Below are 16479 nucleotides of genomic sequence, written 5' to 3' on the forward strand. Positions count from 1 at the left end.
ACACACATGTACAAACACAGACTCCTAATTTGATAGGTAAATCCATATATCCTTAATTTTCATCAAAACATCACAATGTATCAGTATTTTAAAGGAATCAATATATGGAAAATACATAAAAGTCGTATTTAATAGAACTTTCATATATTTGAAACTAAAAATCCATTAAGTGAAAACTGTTGACTCCTCCCCCAAAATGTAGAGTTAGATTTGAAATTTTACCCACAAATTTTATATGAAATATATATCTAGTTCCTAAATAGCTTTCCTCAAAACCATAAACATAAAAACCACTTAATAAATAAGTTGGAATCCCAAATTGAGTTAATCTTTGAAGAGTAAGCCCTGTATTTTAAACATAGTAAGATCTAAAAATTTTAAGTTACTATATATAATATAGTTACCAGAACCACTAAAACTATACTCTATTGACATATATTTATATTTAGCCTGAAAACTAACTGAAAAGAGAAAAATTCAACTAACTAAAAATTTTGGTCCATATTCTCCAAAAATTGTCCAAATAGAGTTTATGCTGAATAAAATTAATTTTTGGTTTGCTGAATCAGCACATTCCTTTTGGAGGTTCAACATTACATAGCTTTTTAGAAATTCAGCTGAATATCAGAAGTTTTATGCAGGATTGCCTTGGAGTAGGCAAGCATCCAAAAGGTTTCCCTGCAAAAACTGAAATCTCATCTGAACATTTATTCTCACTTTTTAAAAATTCTTTATTAACATCCTGAAGAAACTCTTATAGCCTTTGAGTCTGAACGTAATGACAAAGTGAAGACTCTAAAGGGCCAATGAAAAGGATGCATCAGTCTTGCTCAGTTCAAGGCAAGTCATATGATGGCCTACAGATAGTCCTTGAAGGGAAAGTATTTAGTATAAATCTGTTTTAAAAAGCAATTTTTAATTCCCAGGTAAAGTTCCTGTGTCAGCTGTTATGTTAGATTGAATGCCCAGAAGGTGTGTACATTCAGTTCCTAATATTAATAACTAAGGGTATGCCAAAATAAATCTAAAGGGATTTATAACTTTCATTTTAAGTGACACAAATTACTAAAATAAATTAATTGGATCAATGAAAAAGAGAGGTAAAAGAATTATTTTAAAATATAATATAAATTAAAGGAAGATCCAAATATTCTTTAACCTAAAAAGGTTTTCAGACCTAATAGGCATGACAAAACCTGTCTTCATTCCTTTCTATTCAGCTCAGCAAGTGCTTTTGAGCTCCAATAGTTAATCAGTTACCAGATTCCACAATCTTTGTTTTTCACACTCCTCACTTCTTGCTGTGAATTGTTCTTTTAATGTGCTGAGGATCACCAAGCAGGCCAGCACTATTTTTTTTAATGCCTTAAAAAGGCAATTATTTTATCCACAATTAGATTTGCCATATAAAATGTTACCATATAGCAACAGCCTGTAAAACATAATAGTATATTATCAAAGAAGTAGATAGCTTAAGATGCAACATTACATTAATAGGTGAAATATATTTAGCAAAATTATTCAACCCAGCTTTCTTAATGACCATAGCCATGCCCAACTTACAAAAAGTATAGCAGAAGTGATTATATATCAAATAACCTTTATCCAAACAAATCAATGAACATATATGCAAGTATTATAAAACAATATCTAACCAGCTTTATATAAAAGATATAATGCAGGTATTACCATGTTAAAAATAGATATCTTCTTAAACATCATTTCTGAACTTAAACTTCTAAAAGTGCATAGAAAATAGAGAAAGATAAAAAGTATATTAACTTACCCTTCCATTTGTTTAGAAAACTTCTGCTCTTGGCCAAAAGCAGGTGTTTCACTGCTGACTTTCCCTGAAGCTATGAACTTACACACTAAATCAGTGGGAGACACCTCTGTGGACCACGCTAGAGTTTGCTAGACACTACTGCTATGTGGAAGAGTTCTGCTGCATCTAAGCTATATAAGGCGTGCAGTGGATAACCTAATATGCCTTTCATTTAACTGGCTGGGCAGGTTTCTACCGTCTGTGGAACATGGAATCACACCAGAGTATGTTGGCACAACAGGCCAGTCAGACCGGTTCTTCTTTAGATCCAGAACCCGTCCAACCAGTCTGCATCAAAGGCTAGCCCAACAAGCTGCAGCGGCTCAGCTCTGCTAAGCTTGTACCAGGTGAGTTATCCCCACCTCCCGTCAACTCCCAACAAACTGCTCAGAATGTTGTAGCCTCCAGCAAAATAATTCAGAGTTCTAGTGGGAGGGGTAGATCTGTGTCAGGTACAGCAAGCGTCCATTGTTATACACCTCTCATTGTAGATAACTTGAGAGTCTGTCATCCTCAGAGGTAGGTAATCCTTTTTTAAATGTACTCCATGGCTCTGCGGACTAAAGCCTCTAGAAAGAGATTACAATGAAGAAGAATCCATAATGCCTGACCTTTCCACTAGTCCACTTGGTCTAGCTCAGCTTTGAGGGGGTGTTGATATTCCCCACAAGGGCAGTGGCCCTGAGAGTTTGAAGGAAGCATTTCTAGAGGGAGGAAAACAAGATGTGGATTGACCAGACATTTGTCTGGGTGTGTTATCTTTCTTGTACTCAAATGATCCTCATACCATTCCAGTTTTAAAATGGGAAAAACTCCTATTTCTACATACTAGGACAACTTGGAGAGGTTTTACTTTGGATATTCAACAGTTGAACACAAATTCATGATAACTACTATATGCCAGGAACTGTGCCAGGTAAAGGGTTACAATGGTGAAAAAAGACAAATTTAGTAAGAGATGGGAGCAATGTCCAGATTCCCAGTTAAATACGTCTACTAATCATTTGGATGGAGGAAGTGAGCAACACAAGATCACATTTTGACAAAAATTGGTTTGTATTAAGAGAGATCATATGAGATTTGTTCTTACTCTCTCATGATACACATTTAGAAACAGTCTTTTCTATCTGCTGATGGAGTGATTCTACAACTTCCCTGCTTAAGTATAACCTGAAGTTTATACTGGACCTCACCTCCAGAGATTACTGGACCTTACCTCCAGAGATTCTGATTGAGTAGGTCTGGGGTGTTATCCAAGTATTGATACTTACAGTGATCCTGCTGCAGTTGTTGCAGGGACATGGGCTCAGCCTCTGGTGCTCAGCTTCTTTTCTATTTTTGTACCTAATTAAATAGACTATATTAATCACAAGTTGCCATATTCATCTTTGTATCTCTAGTGTCTAGCACAGACACTTAGAAAGTGTTTACTAAATGCTTATTGAGGAAATATCTACTCAGGGACAACACTTGCTAGATCCCAGGGGTATCACAACTAGTAAGTGTTATATGAATCAAACTGCATTAAGTACTGTAATTAGAATAACTCAGGTAGTAGCACAGAAAAGGGAGCAAGTGTGACTGAGTATAGGAGATTACAAAGGAGATTGGTTTAGAGACTTTCCTTTTTAACCATGACCAAAGATTGCTATCTGCAGGATAACAAAAGGTTGAGGGAACAATAAAAAGAATGCCTTTGATAGAAGTAACAAAAGTTTTAGGTACCTGAGGACACCATGACCTCAACACTTAGTAATAAGGTTATTTTCTATAGCAGGTGTCAGCAGATTTTTCCATAAAGGATCAGAGATTAAGTATTTTAGGGTTTGTGGGCCAGATTGTTTCTGTTTCAGCTTTTCAACTCTAACATTGTAGCACAAAAGCAGATATAAAGAGTAGTCAATGAATGGGGTGGCTGTGTTCCAATAAAATTTTATAAACAAGTGACAGGCTGGATTTAACCCCTGCTCTAGAGTGTAGCTTGTGAAAATTAGCAAGGTTGCATAATTGGTTGGGAAAATAGGGTCGGAAGTCAAAAAGTCTATCTCTTCCGCAGAATCCTGCAAAACTTCAGGAATTGGAGGCATAAGGTACCTCTAAATAGTCTTTGGGTATTGGGCAGGGGTGGGGGGAATTTGAAGTAGAGGATTGGTTGAAAATATGCTTAAGCAACAGTTTGCTCCCTAGGTCCCTTCCCCAGCCCAGGAGCCTGGAGACTGCCCCTCTTCAACGTTGATGAAAGACAGGTAGGACTTGTTGATTCATGCTGGGAGAGATTGTCCCAGGTTGGTTTTGGACTTGAGAATACCAGGCAGAGCTGAGGGTAAATGGTAAAGTAATGAGACTGTATTAGTTTCATAAGGCTGCTGTAACAAATTGTCAGAAATTTAGTGGTTTAAAAGGACACATATTTATTATCTTACAGATCTGGGGGTCGGAAGTCCAAAGTGGGTCTCACTGGGTTGAAATCAGCAGGGTTGACATTCTAAGATATAGAGAGTCAGCCAGGTTGAATTCTTTTCTGGAAGCTCTAGGGGAGAATCTTCTGGTCTTTCCCAGCTTCTAAAGGCTGCCTGTGTTTTTGGCTCATGGCCCCTTCCTATCTTCAAAGCCAGCAATGGCCAGTCAACTCTTTCTTACATTGCATCATTCTGACATTGCTTCTGCTGCCTTCCTCTTTCATATTTAAATCCAGTTGTATAATCCAGAATAATCTCCCCATTTTAAGGTCAACTGATTATCAACCTTAATTTTATCTGCAATCTTAATTCTCCTCTACTATGTAACAGAACATATTCACAGGTTCCCAGGATTAGGATGTGGACATCTTTGAGAGACCATTATTCTGCCTACCACAGAGATTAGGTCAGAGTTTCCAAATTGAATAGTGAGATGGCCAGATCCATTCCGCTGCATGGCTTCTGAATGCTGATAACCAGGTTCATACTCCTCACTCTGAAAGCAGAAAACTGGAGAATTTCTCTCCAAGAAACTCTCAAGACTCTCATCACCCTAAGACAGTGGTTATTAACTAGGGATGATTTTGCCCCTAGGGGCCATTTGGCACTATCTGGAGAAATTTTTTATTGTAAACAACTGGGGAAAGTAGAAGAGAGTTGTGCTACTGGCATCTTTTGGATAAGGGCCAGGGATGCTACTAAACATCTTACAATGCGCAGAAAAGCACATCCTCTACCTCCCTCACTGCTTCCCTACATAATTTTCTGATCCAAAATGTCAGTAGTGCCAAAGATGAGAAACCCTACTCTAATGTTAAGTCTACCAGTCAATATCACCCTAATATAAATAAATAAGTCCCACCTAGGCACACAGAGTTGCAAATCAGTATTTTTATGCCTCATTCTAAGATACAGAGAGTATCTAACATGAAAGAGACAAAAAGAAACTAGTAGATAAAAAGAACTTACAGAAAATAGTGTAGGGAACATAATAATAATAATTTAAAATATCCACTATAAGAATTTCTTCAAAGAAACGAGAAGATACTGAATACATGAAACAGGAACAGAAGTCTATCTAAAAGTGGAACTTTTGGAGAATAAAAAAGAGATATTGGAAAGTAAAAATATGGTGGCAGGCAGAAATAAAGCCAACAGGAGTTGGAAGATAAAATTGAGGAAATCTACCAGGAAGTAAAATTAAGAAAGTACTGAAGGATGTGTTACAAAATAAGAATAAATTGAAAAAGATGAAATATGGAATCCAGAAGTAGCTCCATTTCTTCTCTTTGCTTAAAGTTCAACATGGCCACCAGTCCCAAGACCACAGCACTCTATAGGGTCACTGCACACTAGTAAGTTATTGAAGACTCTGTGATTTTTACTTCAAATTCATATTGCCTATGATTGAGGGAAGGAAAGGGAAGTGGGGCAGAGGGGGAGAGAGAGAGAGAGAGAAGAGGAGAGAAAGAGATGTGAATATGATTAGTTTTTGGTTTTAGATTTAAATTTAAAAGATTTTCTTAAATGCAAGTGTTCACTTTACCCTTTACCAAGGGTTAATGTTCACAGATCATAAAATGAGAAAGGCAGTCAAACTGGTACAAGTACAAACGTGCACCTGCAGAAAAAGTTTGCATAAACATTCATATCTGCCAATATTCATAAGTAAAGGTTTGCAACATACTATCCAACAGCTAGTAAAACCTGATTACAATGAAGTTAAGAGCATGTTTTACCTGAATAAACCCAAATCAGGAAAACCTGATTTTGAGCTTGCCTCAATTGTCCTTAGAGTATGGAAACATGGATTAGTTATTTATTTAACATCCTGAGCCTCAATTGCTTCATTTATTAAATGAGGGAGTGTGATTGGATATATTCTAAATATCTATTCAGCTCAACACTTTTATTCGAAAGTTCTTTTGGGCAAGTGAACAATTCAAAAAAATATGGGAGCAAAAGCAAGATAGACCAATCAAGGAGACATTTTACAGAAGAGAAATTTTAAAATGCAAGTTAATTTTTGGTTGTATATTCTCCAAAAGTTGACACTGAAATATGGATTCACATTCAAGTGATTTATTAGAAATATGCTCCGATATGAAACTAGTTAGGGAGTGAGGAAGGAAGGACCAGAAAGGAGAATAAGAAAAGCAAGGGTATGATTTCAGCTCAGCCTGGTGCCAGGGAGCTCTAGACCATAAATTACAAAGAAAGAATTTATCCCACCTAGAGGCAAAGGAAAAGGCTTTCATACTCCTGAACCAGTCACTGCCTACTGGCTGCTCCAGGGATTTGTAAACTTCCAGGCACTTTCAGCTCTCCATGAGAAGTGGTTCTAGTAACCTGAGAACGTTCCTTTGAAGAAGGTTGTAGGTGCTATAACATTAAGAGTGAAGCATTAATATTCCTGCTTCCAGCCAAGATGAAGATATAGGAATCAGATTTATCCTACCACCTAAAAAAGCAACAAGGGTAAAATGTATAAAACAATGGTTTTCAAGACATTGTGCATCAGTCAACAAAGAACAGTTATCTCTAGAGAGAGAGTAAACAAACAAGGTGAGTCCCACAATCACTTCAGCTTACTGCCAGGAGAGAGTATCCAGGCCATGGAGAAGAGAGGGATTCCTCAGGTAGAGTTTAGTGGTCTTATGGAGATTGTCAGATTGGATAAAAATGCAAAACCCAACTGTGTACTCCCCTCAATAAACATATTTTTAGATATAAAGATGCAGATAGGTTAAAAGTAAAAGGATCAAAAAAATATGCCATGCTAATACTAATCAAAAGACATCTGGAGTATATTAATCAGACAAAATAGGTTTTAGATCAGAGAATATTACTAAGGACAAAAAGGGTGATTTCAAAATGATAAAGGGGTGAATTCATCAAGGAAACCTAATAATCCTACACATTTATGCATCTAATCATGTAAATAAAAAATATGTGAAGCAAAGGCTGATAGAACAGAAAGGATAACAGAACAAATCAATAATTATATTTAGTAGCTGTATTTGGAGATTTCAACAGCCCTTACTCAAAAATTGATACATAAATAGACAGGAAATCAGTAAGTGTAGAAGACAACACTATCAATAATCTTGATTTAATTGACATTTGTAGATCCCTCAGCCTAAAAACAACTGAATGCACATTTTCGTCAAATGTACCTGGAACATTTACCAAGTTAGACCATGTTCTGTGTTCTAAAATGTCTCAAATTTAAATAGATTCAAGTCATACAAAGTATGTTTTTGAGCTCAGGAGAATTAAATTAGAAGTCAATACAAGAATAATGTGTGGAAAATCTCCAAATATTTGTAAACTAAGTAACACACTCTTAAATAACTCATGGGTCAATGATGAAATAAAATGGGAAATTAGGAAGTATTTTGAGATAAATGGTAATAAAAACACAACATACTAAAATTTGTGAGGTAAAATATATAGTTAAATTCAGAATGCTCTAATGTTGTAATGGTGGTAGGTAACTCATTTATAAATATAGTAAGAAGGTTAAAAGATAAAAGTATTAAAAATAACTATAACTATAATTATTTGTTAATGGATACACAAGGTAAAAAGATGTAAATTGTGATATCAAAAACAAAATGTTGGCTGGGGGGGGAGAATAAAAATGTAGAGCTTTAGTATGTGTTTGAAGTTAAGTTGTTATCAGCTTAAAACAGACTGTTTTAACTATGAGATGTTTTATGTAAGCCTCATGGTGACCACAAAGCAAAAAACCTATGGTAGACACACAAAAGAGAAAGAGAAAAGAATCTAAGCATACCACTACAGAAAATCACAGAGGAAGAGAGGGAACAAAGGAATTACAAAATATCCAGAATACAATGAACAAAATGGCAATAGTGAGTCCATACTTATCAATAATTACTTTAAATGTAAATGGACTCAATTATCCAATCAAAAGACGTAAAGTAGCTGAATAAATTAAAAAACATGTCCCAACTAACTAATGCTGCCTACAAAGAGACTCACCTCAGCTTTAAGGGCACACATAGACTGAAAGTGAAGGAATGGGAAAAGATATTCTACGCAAATGGAAACCAAAATAAAGCAGAGGTTGCCAGTCACTATAATAAGAGACAAATAAGTTGTCAGTCTGACACTATAATAAGTTGTCAGTCACTATAATAAGAGACAAAGATGGTCATTATATAATGATAGAAGTGTCAGTTCATTAAAAAGTTATAACAATTGTAAATATTTATGTACCCAACATAAATATATAAATACCTAAATATATAAAGCAAATATTAACAGATTTGTAGGGAGAAATACACAGCAGTACAGTAATATTAGGGGAGTTTATGCATGTTGTCAATTAATTTAATACAAAGGAACTGAGAATGTACAGTGGGGAAAGGGCAGTCTCTTCAATAAATGGTGCTTGGAAAACTAGACAGCCACATGCAAAAGAGTGGAACTGTACCAACTGTATAACACTATACAAAAAACTCAACTCAAAATGGATTAAAGGCTCGAATGTAAGACCTGAAACTATAAATCTACCAGAGGAAAACATAGGTGGTAAGCAGCTTAACATTGGTCTTGGTGATGTTTTTTGCATTCGACATCAAAATCAAAGGCAACAAAAGCAAAAATAAACAAGTGGGACCACAGCAAACTAAAAAGCTGTAAACTGTACTGTATATATGAAAGTTGCTAAGAGAGTAGATCTTAAAAGTTCTCATCAAAAGAAAAATGAGTAACTATGTGTGGTTATGGATGTTAACTAGACTTATTGTGGTGATGATTTTGCAATATATACATATATCAAATCATTATGTTGTACATGTGAAACGAATAAAATATTATATGTCAAGTATAGCTCAATTAAAAAACAAACTCAGTGAGGTCAGGGCCTATGTCTGCCTGTTCTCCAATGTACTTCCAACACCTAGCATAAGGTCTTCCTGGCATAAAGTCAGCATTCAATAAATGTATATTGCATGAATTCAACCAAATTCTATTTGACTTGGTGACCTGAGCAAATTTGTTCTTTTCTCTAAGCATTAGCTTCTGTATCTGTAAAATAAGGGCTTTGGGCTAGATACTCTCCGAGGTCCTTTTTGGTTCTGACATTTCATGGTTTACTTTCCTTAAACTTTAATCCCACTCCCAGTAACATTCTCACTCATTTGGGAAAAAAAATGTAGAGGACTTCAGTACCCCACTTTCAACAATGGATAGAACATCCAGACAGAAAATCAACAATGAAATGTTGGTCTTATACTACACGTTTGATCAGATGAACCTAATGGACATATATAGCACATTCCACTCACATTAGACCAGGTGGAGCTAACAGACATACAGGGCATTCCATCCAGCAGCAAAATACACATTCTTGTCAAGTGCACATGAGATATTCTCCAGGATAGATCACATACAGGTCAGAAAACAAACTTTAGCAAATGTAAGAAGATTGAAACCATACCAAGTATCTTTTCTGACCGCAATGGTATGAAACTAGATCTCAGTAACAGGAGGAAAACTAGACAATTCACAAATGTGTGGAAATTTAATAACACACTCCTGAAAAACCAATGGCTCAAAGAATAAAAGAGAAATTTAAAAAGTCATGAAACAAATGAAAATGGAAACACAGCATACCAAAACTTACAGGTTGTAGCAAAAGCAGTTCTAAGGGGGAAGTTTATAGTGATAAACACCTATATTATGGGAAAAGATCTCAAATAAACAACCTAACTTTACATATTAAGGAACTAGGAAAAGAAGGACAAAGTAAGCCCAAAGTTAACAAAGAAAGAAAATAACAAATATCAGAGCAGAAATAAATAAAATAGAAACTAAAAAGGCAATATAAAAGATCAGTGAAGCTAAGAGCTGGTTTTTTCGAAAGATAAGAAATTGACAAACCTTTAGCTAAACTAAGAAAGAAAGAACACTAAAATAAATAAAATCAGAAATGAAAAAGGAAACATTAAAATTGATAACAGAAATACTAAGGATTATTAAGAAACTACTATGAACAATTATACACCAACAAAGCAGATGACTTAGAATATATGGTTATTCCTAGAAACGTACACCTATCGAGACTGAATCACAGGGACTTCCCTGGTGGCTCGGTGGTGATCCCAATGCAGGGGGCCTGGGTTCAATCCCTGGTCAGGAAACTAGATCCCACATGCATGTCACAACTAAGAGTTCACATGCCACAACTAAGGAGCCTGAGTGCCGCAACTAAGGAGCCCACGAGCCACAACTAAGGAGTCTGCCTGCCACAACTAAGACTCAGTGCAACGAAATAAATAAATATTTTAAAAAAAGATAAATAAAAAAGATCATATATTTTTTTTTAAAAAAAAGACTGAATCACGAAGAAATAGAAAATCTGAACAGGCCAGTTACTTATTGAATCAGTAATAAAAAACCTCCCAACAAATAAAAGCCCAGGATCAGATGGCTTCACTTGTGAATTCCAACAAACACTGAAAGAAAAATTTATACCAGTCCTCCAATTCTCCTAAAAAATTGAAGAGGAGGGAATACTTCCAAACTCATCGTATAAGGCTAGCATTGTCTTGGTACCAAAGCAAGAAAAGACACTACAAGAAAAGAAAATTACAGGCCAATATCCTTGATGAGTATAGATGCAAAATTCATCAACAAAATATTAGCAAATCGAATTCAACAGTACATGAAAAGAATTATACATCATGATCAAGTGAGATTTATTCCTGAAATGTAAGGATGTTTCAACATATGCAAATCAATAGATGTGATACACCACATTAAACAAAATGAAGGATATAAATCATATCATCATCTCAGTAGATATCTAAAAAGCATTTGACAAAATTCAACATCCTTTCATTGTAAAAACTCTCATCTAATTGAGTATAGAAGGAGCGTACCTCAATATAATAAAGGCCATATATGACAAGCCCACAGCTAACATCATACTCAACAGTGAAAAACTAAAAGATTGTCTTCTAAGATCAGGAATAAGACAAGGATGCCCACTCTTGTCACTTTCATTCAACATAGTAATTGAAGTCCTAGCCAGAGCACAAGGCAAGAAAAAGAAATAAAAGGCATGAAAATAAGAAAGGAAGAAGTAAAATTGTCTTTATATGCAGATGATATATAGAAAACCCTAAAGACTCCACCAAAAAAAAAAAAAAAAAAAAAAAAGAACTGTTAGGACTAAAAAATTTATTTAGTAAATTATCAGGATACAAAATTAACATACAAAAATCAGTTGAGTTTCTATACACTAACAACAAACTAATGGAAAGAGAAATTAAAAAAACAATCCCATTTACAATTGCATCAAAAAGAATAAAATACTCAGGAATAAATTTAACCAAGGAGGACAAAGATCTGTACACTGAAAATATAAAATATTGATGAAAAAAATTGAAGAAGATACAAATAAATGGAAAGATATTCCATGTTCCTGGATTGGAAGAATTGATATTGTTAAAATGTACATACTCCCCAAAGTACAGATTGAATGCAATCCCTATCAAAATTCCAGCAGCATTTGTCACAGCAATGGGACAATCCTAAAATTTGTGTAGAATCACAAAATACCCCAAGTAGTCAATGCAATCTTGAGAAAGAAGAACAAAGCTATAGGCATCATGAGCCCTGATTTCAAACTATATACAAAGCTACAGTAGTCAAAGCAGTATGATATTGGCATAAAAATAAACACATAGGGGAAAAAAAGACAAAAAAAAAAACAGACACATAGATCAATGGGACAGAATAGACAAATGGGATATTATTCAGCCATGAGAAAGAAGGAAATTCTGCCATTTGCAACAACATGGGTAAATCTGGAAGGCAGTATGAGTATGCTAAGTGAAATAAGCCAAAGACAAATACTGCATGATGTCACTTTAAAAAAATTTGAACACATAGGAAAAGAGGGTAGAATGGTGGTTGCCAGGAACTCGGGGGTTGGGGAAATAGGAAAGGCTGGTAAAAGGGTACAAACTTTCAGTTATAAGATGAATAAAGTCTGAAGACATAAGAAAATATAACATGGTGACTATAGCGATAATACTGTACTGTATAATTGAAATTTGCTGAAAAAGGTGAAACTGGAGTGTTCTCACCAAAAATTAAAAAATAAATAAAAAGGTAAATATATGCGGTGATGGATGTGTTAATTAACTTGATGGTGGGAATCCATTTACAATGTATATATATATGTATCAAATTATCACCTCAATTTAGCTGAAAAAAGGTCATTGATATATCCACGGTCATCTAGGTTTTTCTTATGTTATCATCTAAGATTTTATAGTTTTACATTTAACATTTAGGTCTATGACTCATTTTGTGTTACTTTTTGTGCAGAGTGTAAGGTATGTGACTAGATTCATATTTTTGCATGTCCAGTTGTTCCAGCATAATTTGTTGAAAAGTCTCTTCTTTGCTCCATTGTATTTCCTTTATTCCATTGTCAAATATCAGTTGACTATATTTATGTGGGCCTATTTCTCAGCTCTATTCTGTTCCATTAATCTACTCGTTTATTCTTTTGCCAATACCACACTGTCCTGATTACTGTAGCTTTATAGTAAGTCTTAAAGTCCAGTAGTGACAGTCCTCCAACTTTGTTCTCCTTCAATATTGTGTTGGGACTATAGCTTTTTCATAATAATAACTAATAATTTAGGGTACTTGTCACCTCTAAGCACTTTTTATACAATAACTCATTAATTATCATAAAACATTATAAGGTAGGTGTTAAAATATTTAGAGATGAGGAAATAAACCGTTTTTTAAAAAATTAATTAATTAATTAATTTTATTTATTTAGGCTGCACCGGGTCTTAGTTGAAGCATGCTGGATCTTTGTTGCGGCATGTGGGATCTTTTAGTTGCGGCATGCGGACTCAGTTGCAGCATGCATGCAGGATCTGGTTCCCCAACCAGGGATCGAACCTAAGCCACCTGCATTGGTAGTGCAGAGTCTTACCCAATGGACCACCAGGAAAGTCCCAGTTAAAGAGATTTTGGCAGCTCATCTCTAGAACTCATGTGTTTAATCATTACATTATACTGCCTTAGAGGTGAACTAGATTTTGATCCTCAAATTGATATTTTTTCTATTATTTAGCTACTTTTTTTTATATGTGTTATTGTTAAGGCAATAATTACTTTTAAAAGTTCCTTTCAATAACATACTTGTTTTTTTTCTGCCACTCAGTGAGTGGGAAAGAAGAGTTTTATATTCACCCCCTCCAAAAAAAAAAAAGTTTCCTCTACTTCTCACAAGCTATTTATTCTGTTAGTATTTCCCAAACATATTTGACCTGAGAACACTCTTTTTTTTATAGCATACTATCATACTTGTTAACCTCCTACCTACTACCATGTGAAGTATTCTGCAGGACACTAGTTTGGAAAAATGAGATGGCACCAATACTGACTGTATGTTGTAATATCAAATATTCTCCCTGGAATAGCAGCAGGTGTGATTAAAACCTCCCATAATTATCTACCTGGTTTTGCTGTTTATTTTTCATACCCCTTTACATGTGTTTTACAAATCTTAGTTAAATTCTTTTGTCACAAATGAAACTAACTTGAGATACTTTAAGCCAAAAAAGGCAGAGATTTATTTTGAGGTTATAAAGGTATCCTAAGAAGAATAAAGGGATGTAGGTATTTTGAAAGCAGGGAGTCAGTCTGGCCAAATGAGGAATTTGAACCAGGAAACAGACAGCCTCATTACTCTCATTCTCTCCCTCTTTGGGGCACACGGGTCTTTCATTTCTGCATATATCTGCCTATCTACTTCATTTTCCGTTCTTTGCAGATCCAAATGTCAGCTAAAATATCCCAGGACTTGAGATTTAGATAATATTGGCATGAACCACATTCCACACGCATTGAGGCTCTGGAGACTTCTATGAGATTTCTACAGATTTCTGAGTGAGGGCCAGTGAGATAAGGGGGTGGGAGAATGCCAGGCTGATGCTCTCCTGGTCACCTCTGGCTCTGGGTCCCTGTTTCCATGTCATAGACTTTGTTGAAGATTTTGGAGTTTATATCACAGCAATATAATCAGTACTATTTGCTGAGAATATTTTTAACCACTTCTGAGAAATTTCCTTTGGACCTTCACCCGCAATAGTCCTTCCACTTCAAACTTCCCTGCTGAATTCTTTCTCCTTCTCTTTTCTGGAGGGAAATAATTGTTTCTGATGTCAGCAGAGCAGCTTTACTATCTCCTTTGTTTCTATCTCTTCTGATACTTACACCCTCAGGGTTTTATACTCTATCCTAAGCAACTCAAACAAAGACACATCCCTTTATGTTTTTATTAGTTTGCTAAGGCTGCCATAACGATACCACAGACTAGGTGACTTAAAAAACAGAAATTTATATTCTTACAGTCTGTAGGCTAGAACTCTGAAATCAAGGCGTTAGCAGGGTTGGTTTCTTCTGATGGCCATGAGGGAAGAATCTGTTCCAGGCCTCTCTCCTTATCTTGTAGATGGATATCTTCTCCCCATGTCTTCCTTCTGTATGTATCTGTATCCAGATTTCCTGGTTTTATGAGGACACCAGTCATATTGGATTAGGGCCCACCCTAATGACTTCATTTTAATTTAATTCTTTAAAAATCTATCTCCAAATACAATTATATTCTGAGGTACTGGGAGTTATGATTTCAACACATGAATTCGGGTGTTGGGAGGTAACATAATTTAGCCCATAGCACTGGTATTTGTCTCTAAAATAGTATAAGTTTTACCTTTGTTACTTTTGCTTCTTAGTGTTTATTGGGGGAAAAAAGTCCTCTCTATAGCAAGTCAGTTTAAGCAAGCAGCTTTAGCGGATTAGAATTGGGTTCCAATTCCAAATCCCCAGGACAGAGAATCAGATTGACAGAATTGAGATTATATATCTACCCCTGATCACTCAGCACTTGCCAGCGTGAGATTATTTAGTACATATCAGGTTGATGGGGCCCATCCTTGTTGACTAGCTTCCAGTGAAGTGAGAACAGTTAGGAGCTGGTCAGTCACCTTAAGCATTATCTACCATTAAAAAACCAGTGTAAATAGTGTAAATTAAAATTTATTTAGAATTGAAAAGGGCAATATTGTATATTTTCCAATTTTTATGACTAAAACTAACTTAAATAGTAGAATAAACCCTTGAGAATTTATTACTGAGAAAATTTTATGATCAAGACTTAAGAGAAAGAACGTGAAATGGGTATTTTATATCTGTGTTTAATGTGGAAGTAATTGGTGTACTCAAACTTCTAATGTGCAGTCATAGAACTACAAAGCAAAATGAACTTACGGTTAAATATTGCAACTTGCTTTGTCTGAAATTACCTAAGTACTACATAGATGCTAATGAATTCTCCAACTTGAGGAGACATGCAATGAAAATTGCATCACTGTGGTTCTAAGTGCTGCTGTAAGCAGTGATTATTTTTTTTCCACCCATAGTTTTTTCCTTTAAATTGCTGCCTTGTGCCAAATTAAGAGATATGAATTTGCAAATAGCTTCACTTTACGTGCCAGCAATAAGTAACTAGACTCACCAAGGAAAGGTAACCTCAGCCACCTTTACAAAAGTTCATATATTTTTTTCTTTACCTTTATGCCTGTGTCACTACTACTTATTTTTTGCTGTGACACATGTTAGAGATTTCCTGTGTCTGAGAGTATAATGACCAGTGTCTTTAGTGACAGAGAAGTTGTAATTAGCCGGAAACATGGCTGGAGGTCACATTTTCTAAGTAGCAACATGCTTTTACTTCTGGCTTGGACGGCAATGGCAAGCTTCTCTCTTCCTACCACTCCAATTCTTTCCTCCTTGGCATTATAGTATAGTTGTTAGGAGTCTGGGTTTCAAAATGAGAAAGACCTGTGTTCAAATCCCTGTTCAACCATGTATTAGTTGTTAAATTCTTAGGTAAATTACTGGGCTTGTGAGATTAGTTTGTTCATCCATGAAGAGGGATAATAAGATTATTAAAAGGATTAAATGGGATATTTGCATTGTGTTTAGCAAGAGCCTGGCACATAGTCAATGTTTAAAAAGTAGTAGCAAGAGTTACAAATAATACTAATTATTATTTTCAGTGCTAAGCCTGGGGAAACAAAGGTGCATGAGGCATGGTCCCTGTCTTGAAGGAACTCACAGACCAAT

General features: G+C 35.3%; 2 protein-coding genes across 3 annotated transcripts in view; one reads left to right on the forward strand and one right to left on the reverse strand.

Annotated features, from left to right (window-relative positions):
- Positions 1–1959, reverse strand: part of RBBP8 (RB binding protein 8, endonuclease) — a 96507-nt gene extending 94548 nt beyond the window's left edge. For both annotated transcript variants that reach the window (XM_049698128.1, XM_049698127.1), the window contains exon 1: positions 1787–1959. The gene's annotated coding sequence lies outside the window, so the exon portion shown is untranslated. The remainder of the gene's footprint in view (positions 1–1786) is intronic.
- ESCO1 (establishment of sister chromatid cohesion N-acetyltransferase 1) overlaps positions 1–16479 on the forward strand; it is a 1212023-nt gene that overhangs the window by 74858 nt on the left and 1120686 nt on the right. The gene's annotated exons all lie outside the window — the stretch shown is intronic.

Source organism: Orcinus orca, chromosome 15, assembly GCF_937001465.1.
Source record: "Orcinus orca chromosome 15, mOrcOrc1.1, whole genome shotgun sequence".
Lineage (NCBI taxonomy): Eukaryota > Metazoa > Chordata > Mammalia > Artiodactyla > Delphinidae > Orcinus > Orcinus orca.